Consider the following 27181-nt stretch of genomic DNA (forward strand, 5'->3'; position numbering starts at 1 on the left):
TTCTGATAATTTTTCACCATTAACTGTTAAGGAGATATTTAATGTTTTAATTCTTCAGTGGCCTCTTTTCAAACAAGAGGCGTCTAATGTTATCCTTCTCACTGTTTCTCAGTCTCATCTATCTTGATGCCGACTTTTTGCCTACATCCTGCTTCTGACCTGGAACATCCTTCCTCCTCATATACAACAGACCATTACTTTCCACCCCTTCAAAGCCTTATTGAAGGCACAACTCCTCCAAGAGGCCTTCCCTGACTAAGCCTTCCTTTCTTCTTCTCCCAATACCTTCCTGCACCATCCTGACTTGCTGCGTCATTCATTGCTCCCATCCCCAGCTCCATAGTACTTATGTATATATCTGTAATTTATTTATTTATATTAATATTTTTCTCTCTCTCTAGACTGTAAACTCCTTGTGGGAAGGGAACGTGTCTGTTGTATTGTTATATTGTACACTCTCAAGCGATTAGTACAGTGCTCTGTATATAGTAAGTGCCCAATAAATATGATTGACTGCCTGACTGACACCAGCCCACACATCTGAATGCCTGCCTATCTATTGCAATTTGCTCCCAGAAGAGGTAATTCTAAAAACTTCTAAATATTCTAAAAATTCTAAATTCTTTGTGGACAGGAAATGTATCTACCAGTTCTGTAAGATTGTACTCTCCCAAGTGCTCAGCGTGGTTTAGTGTAAAGAGCACGGGTTTGGGAGTCAGAGGTCATGGATTTTAATCCTGCCTCTACCACTTGTCAGCTATGTGACTTTGGGGAAGTCACTTAACTTCTCTGTGCCTCAGTTACCTCATCTGTAAAACGGGGATTAAGACTGTGAGCCCCACGTGGGACAACCTGATTACCTTGTATCTACCCCAGTGCTTAGAACAGTGCTTTGCACATAATAAGCGCTTAACAAATACCATCATCATTATTATTATTAGAGTTCTTTGCACATAGTAAGTGCTCAAAAAATATGATTGGTTGTACTCCTGATACTACTGGGCAGTTAACACAGACATAGTTTATTGTCTTTGTGAACCAGTATTTTAGTCTATTCCCTGCTTTTCAAACAAGAGGCCATTTCACCACCCCACACATCCACATGCCCATCTATTGCAAAATGTTCCCCGAAGAGGTGATTCTAAAACCTTTCCAAAGATAGAAGTCTTTATAATCGGTAATTTAGAGTGAGTGTGGGACTCTTCAGGGGACAGATTGTGAGACTGAGAATTGAAGATTTCCCCTATACCCCTAGTATTTAATTATTTAATCATGTTGTCTTCTGGTCTTTTGCTCTAGCCTCTTTATGGTGAATCTAATTAAAGCTTTTGAATTCCATCAGTTGGAAAGAAAATGACTATCATTTATATTGGATGACTTCTGGCATTACAGTCTATCCTGAGTTAAGGCTTTTCAGATGTAGACAAATGAAAGTGATTGGTGAGATTTAGTCATTTAATGCATATTTTTAAAACCACTACCCGTGTATTTATGACAAAATTGTGTATCAACCTTGTTCTGTGTTTACTCACAAATTTTGGTCTTACATGTGAAAATTAAACCTGAAAATATGGATAATTCAACACGATATTGAACACCTGCTTTCAAAGCATTCATTTTATTTATTTAACAGTTGACTCTTTAGGATGTTTTTATAAAACATTGGCTCTAGGCAGCATAAGTATTGTCAGTGAATATATTTGTTGACATATCACTTAGAAACTACTACAGTGACAGATTTTAGGAATTTTATATGCATTTGAGTGACATTCAAAGACCACTTCAGAAAAGAGGCTTCTTTCCTATTTTTGTTTGCTCTGGCTCTTCTAAACTTTTATTTTATAATTATGATACTTTGAGTATTTCAGTATTTTGTTTTCCAAAATTATTTTGAATGTCTTCAAGGTCTCATTTTAGTGAGTCTCATGCTGTTTCAATACTGCTAATTAGTACACATCTGACATCTATAGGGAAAACTCAAAGTAATCACTTTTCCTTGAAATTACTTAAAATTCCCATAACTCAGGAAGACTCTGTGCATCATATAACTCTGTTCTGTGTTGGCTTTGGGAAATTTCTCTCACTTTCAAAAGTGAGTCATTATGATCACTTGTCATTAATCATTTATAAAGTTTGGTATGATAAGAATGCCTCTCAATATTTTACCTCATAATCTTGTACAGCTTTCTTACAACTCTTTGATTATGATGATAAGTATATCCTACTCATTTTGACTCAATATGATTAATTGAGCACCTACTGTGTGCTGACCACTGTACTAGGGAGATTATAATAGAAATTACAATACTTGATCCCTGTCCTCAAGGATATTGCAATCTATTGGAAAAGACAGAAAGTTAAATAAGTTACCAGTATGACGAAATGAGAGTATATACGGAAGCAGCATGGCTTAGTGGAAAGAGCACGGGCTTGGGATTCAGAGGTTGTGGGTTCTAATCCTGGCTCAGCCACTTGTCAGCTGTGTGACTTTGGGCAAGTCACTTCACTTCTCTGTGCCTCAGTTACCCCATCTGTAAAATGGAGATTAAGAATGTGAGCCCCACGCTTATCTACCCCAGTGCTTAGAACAAGCTTGGTACATAGTAAGCACTTAACAAATACCATTATTATTATTATTATTATTGTTATGTACATAAGTGCTATGGCAGGCTGTATTTTAGTGCTTAGGTGGTACTGGGGAGCTGAAGTGGCATTTGGGGGATATAAAGTGGAGGAGATGAGAGATTAATCAGGGAAGGCCTTCTGGATGAGATATGATTTCAAAAGAGCTGTGAAGATGGGGAGACCCATGGTCTGCTAGATGTGAGGGGGTGTTTTGGGTGGGAGGGTGAGCAAGAGATTTGCAGTGGGAGAAGCACAGTGAATAAATTGTCTTGAAAGGAATGCAACATGTTGGTATTTTTTTTTTGTTGGTATTTGTTAAGCGCTTACTATGTGCCGAGCACTGTTCTAAGCGCTGGGGTAGACACAGGGGAATCAGGTTGTCCCACGTGGGGCTCACAGTCTTCATCCCCATTTTACAGATGAGGGAACTGAGGCACCGAGAAGTTAAGTGACTTGCCCAAAGTCACACAGCTGACAAGTGGCAGAGCTGGGGTTCGAACACATGACCTCTGACTCCAAAGCCCGTGCTCTTTCCAGTGAGCCACGCTAACATGTCACATGGGGTGTTGTGCAACAAGAAAGATGGAGGATATATAGGGGGTGAGGCGTTTCTGCTTGAAGCAGAGAGGAATGAGCAACTATTTGAGGTTTTGGAAGTAGGCTGCAAAACAGCGGTTTAGTAAAGATGGGAAAGGGAAGTATCTGTGCTCTCCCTGAGTAAACCATTATAGGTCATTTTCTATTTAGCAAGAAGGCCTATTCATATAGCATATTTAGGTTGGCTTGGAGACCGTTGGAAGTAGGCTTGTAGTTGACTGTGAAAATAGCTAAAAATCTAAGGATGCTTTGAGAGGATAATATGGCATGGTGTAAGGGGAGGTGCAACAAAAACAGATTTGGACCTGAAAGTTCAGAGTTCTATGTATATATTACCTAGTTTTTCAGCCTGAATGTCCAGAAACACAGATAATATCCCTAGTACCAGTGAAATTTCCCCACAGAAAGACAGAATAAAACATTGGATCCTTAATTTAAATTCAAATTTCAACTCCACCACTCTTTTCCCCCAAATGTCCCTATTATAATATCAGGCTTGGAATCTAAGCCACACCCATGGCTACAGCAACTGCTACAGCAGCCACTAGTCTTCCTGAGGCTTTGTGGAGCCTTTGTGCTATAGGTGTACTGAGATGGTGGAAGGCAGGTCAAGATGATGTGGAAGAGAGCTGGTGCTGGTTCCTGGGGAGGCAGCATGGCTGGTTGTCCTATACAGAGGATGTTGAAAATACGCTGCAGCTCCTGGTCTCTTTCCCACCAGACTTAAGAAATGAAAAATCCTCTTTATTTTGAAGGGTATAGGCAGGTTTGAAATCTTCAAAGGGAATAGACAGAGCCATGTAAGATACCCACTGTTAGGGAATGCGAAGAGAAGGTGAAAGATTGAGAAGGGTCAGCAAGAGAGGTAAGAGGAGATTAAGAGAGGATGATGTCAGAAAAACCATGGGGTGATACTTGGATTGGAGAGAAGACATTACACCACACTTTCAAAATGTCAACCTCTTTAGATGTGTAAAGGAAACAGAGAAAAATTATTTGATTTGGCTCAGTGGAAAGAGCCAGGGCTTTGGAGTAATAGGTCATGGGTTCGAATCCCGGCTCTGCCTCTTGTCAGCTGTGTGACTGTGGGCAAGTCACTTAACTTCTCTGTGCCTCAGTTCCCTCATCTGTAAAATGGGGATTAAGACTGTGAGCCCCAAGTGGGACAACCTGATTACCCTGTATCTACCCCAGCGCTTAGAACAGTGCTCTGCACGTAGTAAGTGCTTAACAAATACCAACATTCTTATTATTATTATACTTATTATTATTAATATGAGAGGTTCCTCCAGTGCCTATTCATAGATTCATAGGCATTCAGAATATGTGTAGGTTACCTCATCTGTCAAATGGGGATTAAAACTGTGAGCCCCACGTGGGACAAATTTATCACCTTGTATCCCCCAGCGCTTAGAACAGTGCTTTGCCCATAGTAAGCGCTTAACAAATACCACAATTTTATCATTAATGTGACAACTATTAGACATCATTTAAAATGTTTCAGGAAAGGGAAATACAGTAGCTTGAGTCTGTTTAGGTAGAATTGGATTTATGATTCTCATCTGAGACATTGTTACAGGCATATCACCCAATGCTGATCAGTCCTGGATTTTTGAAAGTCATTATCGGTCATTTTAGAGAACGATTCAAATATTCTAGAATATTCTAGTCTTCTAAATAATTGTGTTAGTCTACCATGGACTATCTCCCATAGCTGTCACACATTAAATGTTTGGATTTATCCACCTAGATTTTAGTCTTCTTCCTTCTTCTGGAACATTCCATGACCCTCATTCTCTTCACTAGGAGTGAAGGGGAAGCGTACAAGTTTGGGTTGTTGCCCCTATTATTGTACTTTTAATCTTAATATACACCTGTTCTGTTAAAAAAAAAAACAGATTTTCAGCAACTACCATGAATTTCAGAGTGCTTCTTTGAAAATGAATTTCTTCCTCCAACTGGACTCTTCACGAATCACCCTCAGCTTGAGTTAGAAAGCAGTAGCAGCTATAGTGATTTGATATGTTCTCTTGTGTTACAATATCATTAATTACATATATGAGGCAGATGAAATGTCTTTTGGGAATTTCTTAAAAGAGAAGTATTTTACCCTGGGGATGGATGCAGATTACCAAGTGGTAAAACTGCTTTTTTTTTTTTTTGGTTAATTATCTTTGTAGTTTCATTGCATTTAATGGCAGTGTAATAATTTGTTGGTTGTTACTACCTGTGTACTTTATATGTCAGGAAGACAGATTTAAATTGTTCCTAGCTATTAATTTTTCTAAGCGAAACTGATGAAACATTAAACAAAAGGTGATGTCGCGCCTCTGTGAAGTCCTGCATTCTATTTCTTTGCACATACTATACAGTTCTTTCCTTTCCTTCCTCTAACCCAAATGTTCCTGTTATTTTTCTTCAGAAGGAAAAAGAATAAAGTGCAATAGCTCTGAATATTTGATGTTTCAAAGTGTTTGGAAGCCAAGCCTTGGTACCATAATGGATAGCAACTGATGGGTGCAAAGGGATCAAGGAGTTTGGGAGGTGAGTGAAGGTCATGGAAAGAAAGGGAAAATCTTAATGTTAAGCTAAATAAAGTGTGGGGCAGGGAATTTGCAGTAAGGGGACCTGAGACTATTCCAAGTGAAGGACATCCAGATATGGCATCTGTGATATTACATTCTCTTCGGATTTGTCTACTAGAACTCACCTTTTGATTTAGTTATTCATCGGTGCATATTTAAAACAGAGCATTATTGACCATACTGTTGACCGTAATTCTATTTCAGCAATGGCATGAATAATTCGATGCACTAGTGATGTTTGTTTCAGAAAATGTTAGTACGAAATTGTAAATAGCTACAGGGTATTCCTTACAAAAAGAAAACCATCTTTCTTCTCTCATTCTCCTCATCTCCTCTCCCCCACTCCCATCTTCTGGCAGAGAGTATTTTCTCCAGGAGTCCTTTGGGTTGTAAGCTCCTTGAATGCAGGTCCATTTCAGTATCCACTGAACTTGTTTGAACAGTGCCCATCACATCATCACATGCAGGTGGATGTTTAATGAATGTGTTTTGATGCTGCTGTGACTGGTGATGAATGGAGAGAGAGGAATGAAGTAGGACAGACCAACTGCTGGCTCCTGGCTCATGCGGTCATGCTTTCCCCTCTCCATTACCCTTTATTTCTTTCCCATGTGCTCACCAAAAGTAAAGAAAATGGTCCTCAATTTAAAGGGAACATTCACAGCCACTTCAATCAGCCATCATTCAGGTGATTAGTCCATATAGGCACAACTTATAGTTAGAAGACATCATTAGGGTAAAATCCAAGAGACTTAAAAATGAGTTTGAATGCCAATCAGGAGTTTGATTCTTCTTAAAGGTGGGTTCAGGATTCCCCTGGAGATCCGAGAATTAAAAAAAAAAAACAGCCTACCCCAGGACCATCATGAAATTGACCTGCACCCTTGGAGACTTTAGATAACTCCCCTGCTCTGGGGTGGGCATGTCAACCAAGGTTCAAATCTGTTACCTTTCTGCTTTTCTCCAGCCTCCCTCTGGCATGTCCCTGGAACCAATTGGCATATGGGAAAGAGAGCCAAGCAATGTTTGCTTAGGAATTTGCCCAGGTGCTTTTGGCTTCATGTCAGACTTCCCTTTGTAGCTACGACTAGAGGAAAAAAATTTGTTCAAGAGCTAAGTAGAAGTTCACCCCTCCCTCCAATGCAGATGATCTGAACATCCTTGCACATCATATATGTTTCTTTCAAAAATAGCACTAAAAAATTATATTGGCTAGCATACCCTGTCAATGAACTAGGACTACCTTATCAGAAGAGAATTCTGGACCTAGCATTGACCTGCCCTAGGAGGGACACAATGAAACAAAATCAGTGGCAGAGAGGATTATTGTTTCATGTAGTATTGTCTTCTCTCTGACAATATCAGATGGATTCTTAGTCCCATAGAACAGAATCTCAAAAATATAACACTGTTGCACAGAATGGATGAGGGTTTATGTAATGAGTCCATAGTAAAGAGGACAAATCAATCAATGATATATATTGAGTTCTCACTAAGTGCAGAGCACTGACCTAAGCAAATGCATAGAAAACTAATAATTTGTGCATATAATAATATTCATTCAATCATATTTATATTTATTGAGCACATACTGTGTACAGAGCACTGTGCTAAGCACTTGGAAAGTACAATTTGGCAACAGATATAGACAATCCCTACCCAGCAATGTGCTCACAGTCTAGAAGGGGGAGACCAACAACAAAACAAAACAAGTAGACAGTCATCAATAGCATAAAAATAGATAAATAGAATTATAGATATATACACGTCATTAATAAAATTAATAGAATAATAAATATGTAGAAATATACACAAGTGCTGTGGGGAAGGGGTTAGAGTAGAGGGAGGGAGTAGGGGTGATGGGGAGGGGAGGAGGAGCAGAGGAAAGGGGGAGGCTCAGTCTGGGAATGCCTCCTGGAGGAGGTGAGCTCTCAGTAGGGCTTTGAAGGGGGGAAGAGAGCTAGTTTGGCAGATGTGAGGGGGGAGGGCATTCCAGGCCAGAGGTAGGATGTGGGCCAGGGGTTGACGGTGGGACAGGAGCCATTTTTGGAGAAATTCAGAGCCCAGTTCTGGAATTTGGAGCCGCGGGGATGCACTGGCACATGCTGTACTCCTGATATTACTATCTGATGGCAGACAGCACTATTAGGATTACAAATTCGCCAAATATATAAGGTGGTGATGAATGACCACAATGTCATGGAGCCACCAACGCAACTATTTGCCTTGTTGTGGGACTTGCTGAAATGAGACGATGGAAGCTTGGAGCCTCTCGCAAGAGTGGGTCCATTTCGAATGAATCAGTTAAATGACTCTTGCAATGGCCACTTGTGCAGTGGCACATTTTCCGTACCTGCAGTCTCTGGAAATTTTTGAGGTAAATAAATATGACAAATAATTTGTGAAGCAAAGACCAGGTCATTGTTTTCCTGTTAGGCATCCTTTCTGGGGTAATTAACTAATGATGGAAGGTGTGCTTCAAATCTCCAGAAAGCTGTACATTATATTTACAAACTCATTATGAAAATGCAGTAAAAGTCGTGGCACTCTTCCAAACCAAAAGCTGGACATAATCTATTATAGGTAAGCACTAGGCATTGTGTTTGAACTTGATTTCTCAGAAAATAAGTGCATCTGTTTTGAAACAGTACCCTTACACCTGTCTTTTAATTATGCTTCTCCCTAGACAGTAGCACTTGTAGTAACTGTTCTGGCTCAAATTATGAAGTCTTTAGACCCCTAGTTATATGGTTGCTTGATGCTTATAAAATCAGTTTTTAGCAAATAGTTAATGTAGAGCTGTGCACAGTAATAAATAGACATTGGATTCCAGCTGGCATCATCTGATTTTAGAATGAATGACAATCAAGCTGCAGTATTTTCTATTTTTTTCTGAGAAGAAGAAAAGAAACAGGATAAATTTGGGCATTTCTTATTCTTCATTTCACTCAATATGTAAAGTATGAGGGAGGTATGATATTTTTAGACTTCGACCATTGTGTGTGTTTCCTCTGACAAGTCAAAGAATGACTGATACAATTATTAAGTAAGGTTAAAACCTCTGATGGATGCTTTAGGAAACTTAACACAGCAACCTGTCACAGTAATGAAGGCCCCTAGGTTTCCATTTAGCTTTTTAAAAATAACAAGCATCTCAAACTAAGTCCATTTCTTAGTCATCTTTGTTAGATCCAGTAGCAACACTATCATTTCCTTCTTTTCATACTTGATTGTATGTTTTTGTTTATTGGCTCCTTTAGGAATTGTTTTGGTTTCTTTATACCTCATTTTATCTCCAGTGATCTATCTTGGGAACAAATCTAAGTGGAATGTTTGTTTAAATGTCACTCAAAAATAATAAAATGTAAGATGACGAGGCTTAGAGGTGGGAATTGGGAAAAATCGATATTTTTCTGTTTATACTGCTGTTCCAGATTATTCCCCAGCATCCCACAGAATTCATTTTAGTTGTTAGATCAAGTGATTGAGAACCCAGTAGGAAAAACATTCACTAAATAGCCTAATATATATATATATTCATTCCACCTTCACCTGTCTAGAGATTTATGAACATAGAAGCCATTCTTACAGCATTGTTCGCTTGGGATAACCCAGAAACACAAGAGACCACTTGAAATGTTGCTGTTTAATACAGAGTGCCTATCCTGTGCCAAACATTACACTGAACATGTACACAAGATAGTCTTTGCCCTCTAGATGCTTATTTTCTATGTTACTTATATACATATTATGTTATCCACATAAAGATTGCACAAACATTGATCATTTTTTATGGGAAGAAGCATGGCCTAGTTTAAAGAGCATAGCAATGGGAGTCAGGAGACCTGTGTTCTAATCCCAGCTCCACCACTTGCCTGCTGTGTGACTTTGGATATGTCACTTAACTTCTCTTCTCAGTTTCCCCATCATTCAATTGTATTGGAGCACTTACTGTATGCAGAGCACTGTACTAAGCACTTAAAAAGAGGATTAAATTCCTGTTCTACCTCCCTTTTTGACTGTGAGATCCCTCTGGGACAGGAACTGTATCCAATCTGATTATCTTGCATCCACTCTAGCACTTAGCAAACTGCTTACCCCGTAGTAAACTGTTAAGAGCAAAGATCAGGTTTACCTGAGTGTATTGTGTCTACACAGTAAGCACTCAATAAATACCATTGATTTGACAACTATTATCATTATCGTCATTATTAGTAGTAATAAAATTAATTATTATTATTTGTCCCAGCTTTTGGGTTACCTATTTGGATCAAATGCCCGAGGAAGCGCAATTTGGGGCAGTAATGACCTTATCTAATCTGCCCCATTAGTTAAATGTCATTGGTTCAGAGAAAAACAGTATGAAATGAAAAATAAATTGCATTGAGGAATGTTGAAAAAGACAATAACAGGGACACAATGAATGTACTTGAATGACATAATACTACCTAAACTTGATAGCTCGGGACAATTGAGCAAGAGCAAGGCAAGATAAAAGGGGACATGTTAATTGAGTGCTTTAAAGGCAATAGTATGGAGTTCTGTTGAATGTGGAGGTGGATACACAACCATTGGAGGTTCTTGAGGAGTGGGGAAACATGGTCTGAACATTTTTTTTAAAAAAGTGATCTAAGCAGCAGAATGACATATGGACTGGGGTGGGGAGAAAGAGAAGGCAGGGAGGTCAGCAAGAAGATTGATGCAGTGAAGGCAGGATAGGAAGAGTGCCTGGATTTATAGTAGTAGTAGTAGTAGTTTGGATGGAGAGGAAAGGGTGGATTTTAGCGATGCTGTGAAGGTAGAACAAATAGGATTTGGTGACAGATTTGAATATGTGGTTTGATTGTGAGAGATGAGTCAAGGATAAAACAAGGTTACAGACTTGTGAGACAGGAAGGATGTTGGTGCTGTCTACAGTGATGGGAAGGTCATGGGGAGGGCAGAGTTTGTGTGTAAAGATGAGGTTTTTTTGGATATGTTAAATTTGAGGTGTTTGTGGGACATCCAGGTAGAGGTGTCCTGAAGGAAGGTGGAAATATGAGATGACAGAGAAGGAGAAAGATCAGAGTTGGAGATATAGATTTGGGAATCATCAACATAGAGATGGTAGTTGAAGTCATGGGGGAAAATGAGTTTTCCAAAGGAGTGGGTAGAGATGGAAAATAGAAGGGGACCCAGAACTGAGCTTTGAGCTGCTCCTACACTTCGTATGTGGGAGGCAGAGGAGGAGCTTGTGAGACTGAGAATGAGCAGGGGAGGGCAGTGTCAGTAAAACCAAGTTTGGATAATGTTTCCAGGAGAAAGGGGTGGGTCCACAGTGTGGAAGACAGCTGAGAGGTCATGGAGGATTAAGATGGAGTAGAAGTTGTTGGATTTGGTAAGAAGGAGATCATTGGTGACCTTTGAAAGGGCAGTTTTGGTGAAGTGAAGAGGGCAGAAGTCAGATTGGAGGGTGTCAAGGAGAGAATTAGAGGTCCAACCTGATTATTTTATATATACCCCAGTGTTCAGGATGGTGTCCAGCACATAGTGAATGCTTAACAATTACCATAAAAAGAGTATGAAGTTGATATAAAAAATGTCAATTAAATATTCATATTCTGATTGGAGAAAATGTTCAGAAATCGATAGTAAGCAAAAGAAACCCATATTAAAAAGAGAGCCATAAAGCAACCTTAGGAACATATGAGACATTTTTGTGTGCTGAGCTCTGAGCACAGTGAAACATGAACCAGGGAAAGGAAGTGAATTTAGAATGACTGTAGAAAATATTATATTACTCAAACACATGAAAAAGAAATTGCAGTGCAGGTGACAGAATTAATTTTTTAAGTAGGCTATCACCCATGAGTTTATATGCATACTGGTCTATTCCTAAGAGGAAGATAATGATCCAAGGTTTATTAAGAGACTGAAAGTCTGAATAGTTTCATGAAGAGAACATTTCCACTTTGCTTCAAAAAGGTTTTGACACTTGTAAGGGAATTAATCATATTTATTGAGCACTTACTGTGTGCAGAGCACCATTCTAAGCACTTGGAAGAGTGCAGTGTACTAGTTGGTAGACATGTTCCAGTATTACAACAAGCTTACAGTCTAGAGTAAGTAATTATATTTGCAGTCAAAACCCATATACCTTATTCATCCTAGAAAAACCTGGGATGCAGAAGTCTTAATGTGAGAAAACAATATTCAAAATGTGTGATTTCTCTAATTCTAAGGAAAAAAAGTTGTGTAAGAGAGATGGTCTTTTTTAATGAAAAATATATGAAGAAATCCAGGATTTATACAATTATCTGTTAGAAGATTCTGGTGAGCTCCACAACAGCTACCTTCTTTGACAAATATGCCTGGTACATTTCTCCACATATAATGAATGTTTATTAAAAGTTAGTTGTCAGTCCTACTGAACTATCTCATCTCAGCATCTAGAGAAGTTTCCAGAAGCTATGAATCAGTGTTATCATCATCATCCTCACCTTCACTTACTAAGGAAGAGTTGGGAGAAATCTTGGATAAGAAGGCAATATTGTTACTCACAGGAAGTTATTACTATGGCTATTATTATGATTATTATATGTTTTAAGCATTTACTACATACTGAGCATTGACCTAAACTCTGGGTAGATACAAGATAATCAGGTGAGACACAATCCCTCTCTCATGTTGGGATCATAGTTTAAGTAGGAGGGAGAACAAATATTTAGCCCCTCTTTTACAGATGAGGAAATTGAGGCGCAGAGAAGTTAAATGACTTGTCAAAGGTCTAGAGGGAATAAAGTTCAGACCGTAAGGAACTTAGGCAGTGGTATCTGGACATTTTTCTAGTTAACAATTGAAGATATATCTGTTGAGTAATACAAGAAGAACTAGTATGTGAGATTCGGGAGTGTGGAACTTTCATTATGCATTATACAGCACAAGGCACTGACAAACTACCAAAAGAATAATTTCCATTCCTCACAACACTGGTAAAAGAAAACTGTGTAGTTCATCATTGAAGCTTTAATGCTGATGACTCATCTGCTGATCCTAAATGCTGTTGATTAGAGCATTTTTAAAATTCTCTTAGCTACTTGGAAATGTGCCCATTTACCATAGCCTCTTCTCCCAGAATTAACAAAATGATAAAAAGAAGCTAAGAATGTGTGCATCAGAATAGGCCTAACCCCTTCCCCCCTTTAACTGTCTTGCACTGCTGCTTTGATCTATTTTTAATTACCATTAAATGCCTTGTGATATTGTAAAACTATTTACAATGTTATGGCTCATAAGGAAAACCTTTTTTAACCTATCAAGGTTGGTAGTCTATTGCCTCCTTAGTCATATCTTAATTCCTAGCTTCAATTACAGTTTTCATTATTTATTCCCCAGCAACACTTTTGTTAACTGGTCACTATTTGATCATCCCCTTATAAAATTTAATTACTCTTGAACATTTAATGCCCAGATTTCAGCGAGCAGCTGCCCAGAACTTTATCCTTCAACCTAGTACCCATTATACATCACTAAGAGTCATTCACTTCCTTGGATACAAGAATTGAGATGATAATTATTGTTGCTGGACCGAAGCTCTTTGGAATTTGGAGGTTGATGCTGAGTAGAAATAATAGGAATTGCACTTGATTTTACTGGTGATGCATCACTTTTGAGGTAATTGAAAGTCCTCAAATTCTGATAGAAGGAAGGGTTGTGGGAGGATTCAGAAGCCATTTACACACTTATCATCTCTGTCTTGATTATTCCTCAATTATATGATACAATTTTGGCTGATTAGATATCAGAAATAAAAATGTACAACACAAATTCGAACTGAAAATGCATTTGTAAGAGATGCAATAAATCAGTTACAAAGCATGTGAACTCATGTACTAGACATTATCCTGGCCTGGGTGGCCTTCCAAATGGACTTTTCTAATTCTGTGTCAGTTTTTTGCCTTTTTTTTTTTAATTGAAGAGAGTGAGATAAATTAGTTGCCATGGGAAAATCTGATTTTTCTATGATTCCTTCCCTCTGGTGTGTTGGTCCTACCAAGAAGAAGAAAGGAAAATTGGAATGTTTTGTTATAGTGCATTAAAGTCAACCAAAGCAACAACAGCAGCAGCAGTTTATGCACACAATAAGCACTCGTCACGGTATAACCATTCGAAAGAAGAAAAAGACACTAGTTCTGCCCTCAAAGGACTTTCACTTTAATGGGGAAAACAGACACAGATTGCCAAATATGCAATAGGTAAATGAAAGAGGAAAAATACAATAAATGGAAATGAGTAAATACATAGCTATCCATCTATCTTCCTATCTACCTATATCTACTAAAATCAAGCAATCAATCAGTATTTATTGAGTGCTTACTATGTGAGGAGCACTGAGCTAAGCATGTGGGAGAGTACAATATAACTGTTATTCAACCATATTTAGCGCTTACTGTGCACAGAGCACTGTACTAAGCGCTTGGAAAGTACAATTCAGCAATATAGACAATCCCTGGTCACAACAGGCTTACAGTCTAGATATTGGTAGCTATGTTCCCTGCCCACAATGGGTTTACTGTCGAGTGGGGGTACAGACAATAATATTAATATATAAATTTTGGATACATGCATAATGCTGTGGGACTGAGGGGTGAGTGAAGCATGCAAATCAAAGTGCAAAGGTGACACAGAAGGGAGTGGGAGAAGGGAAAATGAGAGCTTTAGTCAGGGAAGGCCTCTTTGAGGAGATGTGTTTTTAATAAGGCTTTAAAGATGGGGAGAGTGATCTGTCAGAAGTGAAGAGGGAGGGAGTTCCAGAGCAGAGGCAAGACATGGGAGAGAGGTCGACTGCGAGATAGATGAGATTGAGGTACAGTGAGTAGGTTGGCATTAAAGGAGTAAAGCATTTTGGCTGGGTTGTAGTGGGAAATTAGGGAGGTAAGGTAGGAGGGAATAAGGTGATTGAGTGCTTTAAAGCCTATAGTAAGGAGTTTCTGTTTGATGCTATGCTCTAAATATAGTACAATAGATTATTCTGCATGCTACATTGAGAAGCAGCGTGGCTTATTGGAAAGAGCACGGGCTTGGGAGTCAGAGGTCATGAGTTCAAATCCCAGCTCAGCCCCTTGTCAGCTGTGTGACTTGGGGCAAGTCACTTCACTTCTCTGTGCCTCAGTTACCTCATCTGTAAAATGGGGATTAAGACTGTGAACCCCATGTGGGACAACCTGATCACCTTGTATCCTCTCCAGTGCTTAAAACAGTGCTTTGCACATAGTAAGCGCTTAACAAATGCCGTCATTATTATCTAATGTAGGATTGAAAGAAGCTGTCTTGCAATGGTCCACAGATTTCAATCTCTGAAATCTAGGAGCTAGCTGTTTTCCTTTCATTAGTGGAAAAAGCACAGGCTCTGGAGTCAAAGGACCTAGGTTCCAATCCTGACTCTGCCATTTGTCTGCTGTGTGAGGCACAGAGTAGTTGAGTGACTTGCCCAAATTCAATTTCCTCATCTGTAAAATGGGAATTAGGCCTTACACCCTCCTTTCTAGACTGAGCCCCATGCGGGCAGAGACTGTGTACAGCCTGATTATTGTTTCTCTACCCCAGTGCTTAGAACAGTGCTTGGGACATAGCACTTAAGTACCACCATTATAATAATTTTTTTTATTAAATGAGGCAATATTTTTGTTCTAACAGATAATGCACTAGATTTTGCCAATGCAGAAGGTTCTAGGTACACTTTTGGAAGCTGCATTAATTCTTCCAGGGTATTCATCCTTTGAAAGAGTAATGCCAACTTCCAGAAGTGCCTCATTTGCTCATTCAGTCAGTCATAGTTACTGAGTACTTACTGTGTGCAGAACCCTGTACTGAGTGGTTGGGAGAGTACAGTATAACTGAGTTGGTAGACACGTTCCCTGCCAACAATGAGTTTATGGTCTAGAAGAACTCCAGAGAAGTTTCCATCCTGAAAGAGGCGGTTTCAATATAGACTTTTGTACACTGTTTTGCAAAAAGATAAAAGAAAATAGTTAAGTCTGTCAGTGAGATAAGGACAGTATGTAGGGTCACCATTTACCCAGTAAGGATTTGGTATTATTTGCTTTTATGCCTTGTATTTTTTTTAAGAGACTAGCCTCCTCGTGTCTTGGCTCCTGCCACTGAGTTCTGCAGCTTGGAAGCAGCACCCATTTTCAGAGGAATGTGGGAAGAGAACCCAAAGATTCTGGAAATCTCCAGAAATGTTATAGGTTTGGGCGGAATTAGCTAGACAGCTGTAAACTGTTGTGTAAGGTATCATTGCCTAGCCTGGAGTATTGATTGCAGTATCGTCTACTAGTAGTACATAATAATAATGCATAATAGCAGTAGCAGCAGCAACAAGAGTACGAATTATGAGATCACTGTGTAGAGAGGAAAATACACTGAACTCTGGGGAAAAAAATACAGCGGTGAGAATTATACAGTCTTTGGCCTGCCAGGGGTCCACAGTCTAAGAATAAGGTGGGGCAGGTTTGGTAGGCACAATAGGAAAGGTCAATTAATTACTCAATCAAAGTTATTTATTAAGTGCTATGTGTAGAGCACTCTAATCAGCATTTGGGAGAGTACGATACAGTGGAGTTGGTAGACATGTTCGCTGCCCACAAGGAGCTTAGAGTCTAGAGAGGGAGACAGGCATAGAGGGACACCCTAGTCTGTAGAGTAGATAGTAATATAAATAAATTAATTACAGATATGTACATAAGTGCTGTGAGGCTGAGGGTGGGGTGAATATCAAGTACTAAAAGGATACAGATCCAAGTGCAAAGGCGACACAGAAGGGAGAGAGAGTAGGGAAAAAGATGGGCTAATCAGGGAAGGCCTCTCAGGGGAGATTGATTTAATAAACCTCTGAAGGTGGGAAGAGGGATTGTCACATGAAGGGGAGGGAGTACCAGGCCAGACAGAGGCATGGGCAAAGGATCAGTGGTGAGATAGATGAGATCGAGGTACAGTGAGTAGGTTGGAATTAGAGGAGCGAAGCATGTGGGCTGGGTGTAGTAGGAACTGCTGCTGCTGCCAAGGGAATTACCAACAGCATAACTTGATGGATGGGAGACAGCCAGTCTCTCTCAGCTTCCAAAAGCTTGATTCACTCCAGAGACTGCACTTATATTCCAAACCCATTGTCCTTCTTTCTGACCTCCAGAGGCATAAATAAATGGCCAAATGGGGCAACAAGCTACACAGAAGGGAATACCTGTTTTCATATATTGAAAAGTCGTGTGGTCTAGTGGGAAGAGCACAGGTATCAGAGGACCTCTGGGAGTCAGAGGACTGGAATTCTAATCCCGGCTTTCCCACTTACCTGCTGTGTGACCTTGGACAAGTCACTTCACTTCTTTATGCCTCAGTCCAATTATCTGCAAAATGGAGACTTCTTCTCCCTACTATTAAGACTGTGAGCCCCATGTAGGACCTAATTATCTTGCATCTACCCCAGGCCTTAGTACAGTGCTTGGTACATAGTAATCACTTAACAAAGATCATGTTGATTTTTATTGCTATTATTATTACATCTCTAGAATGTACCAGGTTTAGCTTGCCTACTAATATATCCCAAATCTCATGCACCTGTCCATGGACCGGATCAAGAGGCATCCTTTGACTTGATTGATCCCAGACAGTTATTATGAGCCTTAAGTGTAAAAGCTGGTTTATCTGAATGAACACCCCAGTTATAGATGAAGGTATGTCTGTATGGCATGGCTAATCAAAAAATTGCAAGGTGAAAAATGGTTCCAAATCACTCTCTCAACTTGACAATTAAATGGCCACTTTCAGTTACTTTTTGGGGTACTTCTGCAGTCATACAGAGAAACAGACTTATCTTTTGATTGCCTAAAGAAGCATCTGACGTTCAAATGTATGGAACTACAGAACCTGGACTTTGGGTAAAACAGCAGCAAATCATATGTTACACACAAAGACACATCCCATAGAATTACAATGCTGTCAGCTAATGTGCTTGCCAGCACATTTCTGATGAGTTTGTTCCATGAAAAATCAAAAACTGCATCAGTATGTCCTGTGGGGTCACTTCTGCTGTGGTGTGCTTCTTTCCTTTCTTTTTCCTCTTTTTCACTGATTTGGTCTCAAGAGTAAAAACCAGTTCTAAAGAATCTACTATGTCAAGGTTCCACACTTCACTCATAGGAGTCACATTGCCCACTGTGACATAACTTCAAGTGGTCTTACTTGGGCTGGGATCAAAGTTCAGCCACTCCATACTCAGCAGATATGCAGACTGGCGAATACCATGATGTACGTAATAAAACTCTTCTTGATTATAAACATTTCTAAATTAATAATGTTGGTATTTGTTAAGCGCTTACTATGTGCAGAGCACTGTTCTAAGCGCTGGGGTAGACACGGGAATCGGGTTGTCCCACGTGGGGCTCACAGTCTTAATCCCCATTTTACAGATGAGGTAACTGAGGCCCAGAGAAGTTAAGTGACTTGCCCACAGTCACACAGCTGACAAGTGGCAGAGCCGGCATTCGAACCCATGACCTCTGACTCCAAAGCCCGGGCTCTTTCCACTGAGCCACGCTGCTTACTATTCGACCCCTCCCGCAAATGAGATTATCACTGAACTTTGTCAAAAAACTTTCATTTTCATATTGCTCAGTTTCTGTAATAGTCACATAGAGATCATGATCATTACTTCCATAGACAGTAAGACCCATGAGAGACTCTCTAAAAGTCACGGCATCTGGGTCATGCTCATCATCATATTTATTCAATTCATTTTCTATCCATTTATCATCATCCAACCCCTTATCTTTCTCCAAGTCCTCATCTTCCAGAGATGGTTCAGGTGTTGGATATTGAACCAAGTACTCAATCCATTCTATCTTCTGCATGATCACCAGCCTCCTCTTAATCACTACCATCAACACATTGAATATTTTCATATGTTTCTGCAATGAGATGTTTTAATTCTTCTTTACTTAGTCCTACCTTGTCTGACGTCTCCTTGGCTCTGCTGCAGACCCAGATGATGCATGTTACTTGCCAGCTGCCATTCATGGTTCTTGCCCAGAATTGAGGATGTGGCATGCAACTGCCAAAGGCTCTCAGCTGTGGCTCAATCCGTCGCCTGAAAGATGACACTTCTCAGTGTCCGATATCTGTGAAAGCTATCATTGGCCATTTTAGTTTTGCGTATGTGTGTCTTTGTCTATCTGTGTAACATTGGATAGTATATAGTGATGTAGCAGAACTTGGTGGCGGTATTTAGTTCTGTGTTGCTTTCATTTTTTGTAGACTGCCTTTTAATAATGATAATAATGATAATGGCATTTAAGTGCTTAATATGCTCCAAACACTAGGGTAGATACAAGATAATCCGGTTGGAAACACCTCCCTGTCCCACTTGGAGCTCACAGTCTTAATCCCCTTTTTACAGATGACATAACTGAGGCACAGAGAAGTGAAATGAACTGTCCAAGGTCACACAGCAAACAAGTGGCAGAGCTGGGTGTATGACCGACTCCCAGGCCCATGCTGTTTCTACTAGGCTACAGCTGGTTAGAATCCCAAATACCTTGTAAACCCATGAAATAAATCTTCTACTTCTACTACAAGAATGATGTAGGGACAATATAAATCAAGAGAGAACACCAGCCTTCAAACTGGCCTCATGTGTCTTCAATAGGTGAATTAAATCTGTTAAAATAAAACACAGAACCCTGTCAAATTCAGTATTCAGACAAATGTAGAAGCTAATAAGGTTATAATTAGAAGGGAACTAGATTTCAAAATGTGTCATTTCAAGTAGGATACCAACACATTACAGTGTATGGTTCCATGAAGGGTAATCATCATTTTGAACTATGATCTATTTAAGAGGAGAAGTCCTTCAGGGTGACTGGATAAATAACCTCCTTATCTCACGGCCTCATTCATTGTTAAAGTGATTTAAACTATGTATTTGCCAGTCTAGAGACCAGGGGACGTTTGCAGGGAAAGAGAGAAGAGAAGTGGACCATTTCATGATCTCCTCCCCCCTCAGAGTGGCTCAGTGTTGTTACCCCAACCCTTCCTTTCTGTCTTCTGGAGGAAAAACAGTGGCAGCCGATGCACCCCCCTGAGCCTCATCTCTGTCTGCTGGAGGAGTGACAGCAACAGCAGTTGCAGTGGCATGCCGCAGTGAGCCCAATGTGGGACAGGGACTGTGTCCAACCCAATTATTTTGTACCTACCTAATTGCTTAGTACAGTCCCTGACACATAGTAAGTGCTTAAGAAATATCACAGTTAGTATTATTATTACCTCCGGAGCCCTTCTATTCCTCTTTTCAGTCCCCCGGGAGGCTCAAAGGCCACAGGGGCTGGAGGTTATGGTGACAGACACGAGCTCCCCCCAAAAGCTGGGACCCAGCATTGTGAGGCTCACAGGGGAGTGTGAGGCTTATGGGGACAAATTCCCTCACACTGCCCCCTGGTACCCACCACCACCCCGAGAAGCCAGATCATGGGGGTGTGTGAGACTTGTAGGGACAACTGAGGGGGCCCCTGGGGAGTTGAGATGTAGGTGCTCTATAGGAAATAAAAATTGCTGACCTGAAATTTCTTTCTAGCAGCAGTAATGATACGCAGAAATGAGAGAGAAAAAGTATATCAGTGGCAGGTGTTCCAATTAATGAGATCCTGTCTACAGGAACCAATCAGAGGACACACCTCATTAGCAAGTCAAAATCAACCCCTTCAACGAGGTGGAGGGTGATTAGATACTGGTGCCCAGTGACATGCATAATCTGATCAAAAGGCAATTGGCACCCCTTTCATATATCCCTGGATATATATCTTTAACTCAGTTGCTCCCCCTATCTAGAATTTATTTTAGTGTCTGTCCCTCCCTGCTAGATTGTAAGATTCTTGAGGGCAGAGAAAGGGTCTACTAATTCTATTTTACTCTCCCAAGCATTCAGTACAGTACTCTGCACACAGTAAGTGCTCATAAATGCTACTGATTGATTAAATATTGTGATAGATTTTACCAGTACCTCCAATAAACTGCTTAATACAATAAGGTACAGGTGATAACTAACACCTTCTTGGTTGTAGTAGTAAAGTGTAAATATTTTTATTTTTCTGTGGGATATAATGGGGGAATATTAAACCAATGATAGGTTTCCTTATTTTGGTCATGTTGTTTATGTATAATATCATTTTTATCATTAGTTCATAACCCCTCTGAATTCAGTCTGACATGACACTTTCTTACCAAAAGACAATTCAAGGCCTGTTATTAGGACAAGGGATTTGACTTTAGAATGAGTTTATGTCTTTAAAGAGAATTTTCAGAAAATGAGTCAGCCATATTTTAAATCAAATTTAACATCCATTATGAAACACTGAATCATACTTTATATCTCTGTAATGATAACAAATGATCATCTAGCTCATGTTCTTCTCATTTGTACTACTTCTCATCAATCTTCCTAATATTGCAAAGATTTATTAAATGAATACTCTTCCAACTATAGTTAATATTAAGAACTTCTTTTCAATATTGTTTCTCTTCCTATCTCCCCTTTGTATGCTTCCTGTGGCAGGCTTTAAATAGAAGAATTTAAAGTATTATTCTTAATAGTGAAAATGATGAAAAAAAACTGTAATTATTTTAATGAGATTTTATAATTAGGCCAGAACCAAATTTCAAGGTATAATCCATCTCCATTGTAGCCTTTGACCTCTACATTGACATCTTTGTTGCACTAGGACATAAAATCTGAGATTTAAAACTAAAGATCCCCCTCAGAGCTTAATTATTATAGCCTACTGAGAATTTCAAGGTGCCGTATAAACCTTTTCTGGTTTTTATATTTGGAAATATCCAAAATAAATTTTGAATATAATACAGTAAGTCTGCTCTGCTTAAGCTTATTTTTTATGAGAATTTTATTTAGATAAATCTGTTTTTTGATCAGATGCACATGAGGAATGCCTAATACAAAATGGTCACCTTCATTCATTGTAACTGAGCAGTGTGGACAGGCTCAGCCTTCCCTTAGTCCAGCCTTTGAGCCTTTGAGCCTTTCAGCAATGCTGGGGTGAGCACATCTGTGTGACTGGAAATCTGCAGCTCAGACTTTTCCAGTTCCTAGCCTACCCCCAACCCCGATGCCTCCCAGGGTGGCTTCAGAGTAATGCAAGGAAAGCAAGCAGGTTGGCAGCAGAGCCAGGGTGAGAGTACAGGGTTGCCATGCCCTTACGATAGCAGCATTCTAGAGGGGAGACTTCTGGACCAATCAAATGGAATTCATGAGGATGCAGTCTTACCAGAAAAATTTGCCTGGCAGCATGAGCTCCAGCTCTCACTTTTCAGCCTTAATGTGCATAATTGCTGAAAAAAAGTCCCCCGGAAGCAAATCCTCCTACTGTTGCAGGCTAACGAGTCAGATATTATATTATTAAGGCCATTAATACATAAGAACAACCCATGAGATTTTTCACTAAAGCATCGTTCAGCTTGCTGGTAGGTTTGCCTCCTACAGAGCTGTCCTAAGTGGCATTGGTTCTTTTAATAACAATGCCAAAGCAAAAAACTGACTCCCTGTTGTTTTTGTAAGGCTTACCGAGTGGCTTATGAAAATTCAAAGCATGGAAACATGGGAGGGAGCGATCCTGGAGTTCGGGAGACACTTGTGAAGATTCCTGGTACATTGTCAGAGGCTATTATCAGGAGAAGTAAAGGTAAAGGCCACAATTCAGGATGATTGTTAAGAACATTCTGTAAGATCAGTACCTCTGATCTCAAAGCTTCATAGACAGGATCCATGAAACAAGAAACATGAAAACAGCATGAAGGAAATAAACTCTGTGGGTTTAGAATTAATGTACTTTACCCCTACTGAGATTAACAAGAGTGAAACTGGGTAACAGGTGAAATGAAACCGTGTAGGAGCTGTCGGTCAAACAACATGAAACTTTCACCCTGTTGCAAACTAGATTGCTAGGGATATTCTACCATTACAAAGATAAGACTTCCAATAATTCTATAGAAAGAGTGTAGTAAGAGAAAAGACCGTCATACTAAAAGCCTTTAATTTATACCTTGGGAATCTTGACAGAATAGGCAGAGATTGTGAGGCTTCTGGAAACCTGATTATATTTTAGCATTAGAGGCCTTCATTGGAGGAAGACCAAGGGCACAGTGGTGACTTCATTTTCAGATCAGTCCACAACCAACCTTATGTTCTCAACTTTGTCCTCAGGAAATCTTCGTGCATCCAGGCTCAACTCTTAGTTGTACACCTAATCAAACAGGAAATTGTTCTTTTGAGCTTCAGCTTCAGAATTTCAGGTAAATTGTACCTTGTAAAATAAAATGTCTGGCCGACCCATGGTAAAGCATAATAATAATAATAGTATAGTTAAAAGATAGACAAATTAGAGACTTTGCATCCTACTAGGACAACAGTGGCCATAAGCTGACTGCATCTTGTCAGGAGAGAATGGGCTCTTGTTACGGAACCAAAATCATAATCAAATGGTGAATTGAATTCACCCAGATCAGGTTGATCAACAGGTAGAGTTTGTACAAGATTTCTGTTGAAAGGAATTTCAGAGGGGAAGGCACCACTGAAAAAGTTTGAAGTGCTTTACAACCAGCCCTATATTTTCAACTTTGCGAAATCTTTACATATCCAGACTTTACTGTCATCTGTATACCTAATCAAACAGGAAATTGCTTCCCTGTGGTCAGCTGAGATAGAAAAGGAAGATTGTGCATCACCAGCATAACAATGTTATCTGACATTATGCCTCTCTATAATGGCACCTAATAAAAATATGCAGCCACACAGCATGTACCCAAGAATTTCACTACAAGAACTTTTCTTAACACATTTGTCCAACTAAAAATAATCAGCCCCATTGATAGACAAAATTACTAAATCCTGTTGCTTCGACTTTCACAACATTGCAAAAATCTGCCCTTTCCTCACCAGCCAAACTGTTACCATGTTAATCCAATCACTTACTCTATCCTGCCTTGATTACTGTATCAGCCTCTCTGCTGACCTCCCAGCCTCCTGTCTCTCCCCACTCCAGTCCATACTTCACTCTGCTGCCTTGATCATTTTTCTAGACCAATGTTCATGCCATGTTTCTCCTATCCTCAAGAATCTCCAGTGGTTACCCATCCACTTCCACCTCAAACAGAAACTCCTCATCATTGGCTTTAAAGCACTCAGTCACCTTGCCCCCTCCTACTTCACCTTGCTACTCTCCTACTACAAACTAGCCCTCACACTTCGCTCCTATAATACTAACCTTCTCCTCAATATCATCTATCTCACTGCCGAAATCTCCCCTCCCTCTCATATCCAACAGACAATTATTCTCCCCCCTCTTCAAAGCCTTATTGAGGGCACATCTCCTGCAAGAGGCCTTCCCTGACTAAGCCCTCCTTTCCTATTTTCCCTCTCCCTTCTGAGTCACCCTGATTCACTCCCTATATTAATCCCCACTCCCAGCCCCACAGCACTTATGTACATATCTATAATTTATTTATATTAATGCCTGTCTTCCCCTAAGACTGTAAGCTCATTGTGGACAGAAAATGTGTATGTTGTATTGTTATATTGTACTCTTCCAAGTGCTTAGCACAGTGCTTTGCACACAGTAAGTGCTCAATAAATACGATTGACTGACTGATGATTATCTGTATAACACATTAGTGCCATTTTTCAATCAAAAGGATATATTTATTAAACCCCCAAAAGGCTCCATCTTTAAGAAGTCACCTTTCATAGAATTCTTGCTCTATCTTGTTCTATTATTTATTTGCAATGCCAGTTAACTTCTAGGTGAACTTAAAAAATATTGCACATCATCCATTTTGAGTGAACAAGTTAATTCTGCCTCATGTTAGAATCTAACTTGTTACCTAGTTTAACTCTTTGAAAGCACCAAAAGAAAAAAAAAATCAAAATGGCTACCTCCTCATTTTTACCCCTGATGTTTCCAAGAGAACTTTGGATCAAATCCAGAATGTCCAGTTAAACTTAACATGCAAAATGAATGATAAAGAACAGTAACAATGTAAATGATCTCAGTGGTAAGCAGTATAGTTTTCTTTACAAGCAAGAGCTAATGGATTTTTTTGTGTGTGTGGTTCTGTTTGCCTGACACCACTCTAAGCTTTAGCTTTACAGAAAGAAAGTGCTGATTTCCAAAGACTCAGTAAAAATTTTCTCTCGAAATTTTACACAAAACAATATCACATCATAGCATGGAAGCTCTCCTTTGGGCTTCCAAACAGTGTACCAATGCATTGTTGCTGTTCCCTAAAAATCTTTGCCATTGAACCCTAAAACCAGATACGGCGAACGACATAGACCTCCCGAGGTCTCACACCTATTCAGAACTAATCTTCCCCTTCAGGATCTCAAAACTCACTACTGGAAATCCTGCTCATTTAATCCAATGCATATTAAAATTTAGCAATTCATTATCTCTAGTTCTAATCTAGTAAACCCATACGATTAGCATGTGGGATTCAGTATGACTCTTTGCTGACTTTTTAATTTAAGTACTGGGATGTAGTGGATCTCCCCGGCAGACTTACTAACGATGTTTCTTTACTGTTTTAAATCTTCCTTATTCTTTCATGCATTTTATGCTCACTGTTCTCTATATCTGATCAACTGGAGAATAGGTTTTTGTTAACTTCACTCTTCATCCCCCAGATTCTGATACACTAACTGTTCATGTAGAGCATATGAAGGGTTATTATATGGTGAACGGTGACTAGAGGGCATAGGCATAATTGAGCTCTGTGCTTTCATATTCCAATGTCTCTACTCTCCCTTAATTCATGATTTCTTGAAAAGTCTGCATACAGCATGCAAATTGTGGAGAAGATACCAAATCCTAACGCTCTAACTGAACAATTCTTTGCTTGATTGTTGTGTTTCTCTCGCAAATATTGCTAATGCATATTGTCAAGTATATGATGGATTTTTTTTCATTCTGGGGTGTCAGCTGTACTTTTGACTTGTGTCCAATGGACTGGCAGTAGATGGGTATTCTTCTTACTGTAGAAAGTCAGTTATCCTAACTTGCAATTGGAACTAGTTCAGATCATTTAAAATTCTGAGAGCAGATACAGCTAGCCTTCCTTCAGGTTGGAAGATAATGATCTGTTGATGACTCTTCTTTATATATATATTTTGCTGACCTTCTTATGCAAAGATAACATTATTGATGGTGATCTTCTATCCATGTACCTGGGTGATGCTGAAAAGACCTTTGTGTAACCTAAAATCCAGTCAACCCTGAATGTACACAGTGGAGTAACAAAAACTTTTTATGAATACAAGCTAGTCTTTGTTAATTAAATCAGTGGAATAAGGGATGCCCTGAGAATAAGCTTGTTACTGTACACCTATTGTGAAGGATCATTAACTGTTGGCAGGAGGAGTGTAATCACCACACTAAGTATAAGATGATCAGGGAAAAGGGGACCTAAAAACATGGAAAATAGCCCACATTTCTACTAGACTTGCAATGTTGACTTCCAGAAAGGCAATAGCTGATGCCCATCACATATATTCAGGTGTTTGTGTGCTGCAAATATGTGCATTTAAAAGAAAGTTTGTGTTGGGCACAGGCCCAAAATGTGATTAACCTGTGCAGAAGAACATGCAAATGAGCAAAGGTGGAACTGCTTGAGAAAAGAGGAATATGTTTGATGTTCAATCTAGTGCAAGCAAAATATGAGCCCTCCCAGAGGGCCAGGGACCTTGGATAATTCCAATCAGCCTATTCTTCCCTAGTATTTACAGTGTTTTATACACAATAAGCACTTGACAAATACTATTACTACTACTCAGAGCTCTCCCATCAGAGTTTGAAATGCCCATGTACCTAAAGCAACTTTGTTCCTTCATGTATTTGTTGCCATCATTTGCTTGGAAAAAAAAATAGGAGTCCAAAAGTGAAATGTGCCTTATATGGGCAGTTTTTTGGATCATTTCATATTTTCCTTTTTTAAAAAAAATGGTATTCATTAAGCACTTACTATGTGCCAGGCACTGTACTAAGCGCTGGGGTAAGTACAAACTAAGCAAGCTGGACACAGTCCATGTCCCACATAGGGCTCACAGGCTTAATCCCCATTTTACAAATAAGGTAACTGAGGCACAGAGAGTTAAACCCAAGGTCACACAGCAGTTATGTGGCAGAGCTGGGATTAAAATTTAAGTCTTCCTGACTCCCAGGCCCATGCTCTATCTAGTAGGCCCACTGCTTCTCCTTCCTGGAGACCATCACTTGTCTTGGTCAATTACACCAACTTTTATATTGTTCTCTTTAGCAAGCCTATGGGAAAGTAGTCTG

At 39.6% G+C, this 27181-nt stretch overlaps 1 protein-coding gene and 1 pseudogene across 4 annotated transcripts in view; one reads left to right on the plus strand and one right to left on the minus strand.

Annotated features, from left to right (window-relative positions):
• The window catches only part of LOC100074193, a 157887-nt pseudogene extending 139027 nt beyond the window's left edge, over nucleotides 1–18860 (minus strand).
• FHIT (fragile histidine triad diadenosine triphosphatase) overlaps nucleotides 1–27181 on the plus strand; it is a 1434147-nt gene that overhangs the window by 973691 nt on the left and 433275 nt on the right. The gene's annotated exons all lie outside the window — the stretch shown is intronic.

Source organism: Ornithorhynchus anatinus, chromosome X1, assembly GCF_004115215.2.
Source record: "Ornithorhynchus anatinus isolate Pmale09 chromosome X1, mOrnAna1.pri.v4, whole genome shotgun sequence".
NCBI lineage: Eukaryota > Metazoa > Chordata > Mammalia > Monotremata > Ornithorhynchidae > Ornithorhynchus > Ornithorhynchus anatinus.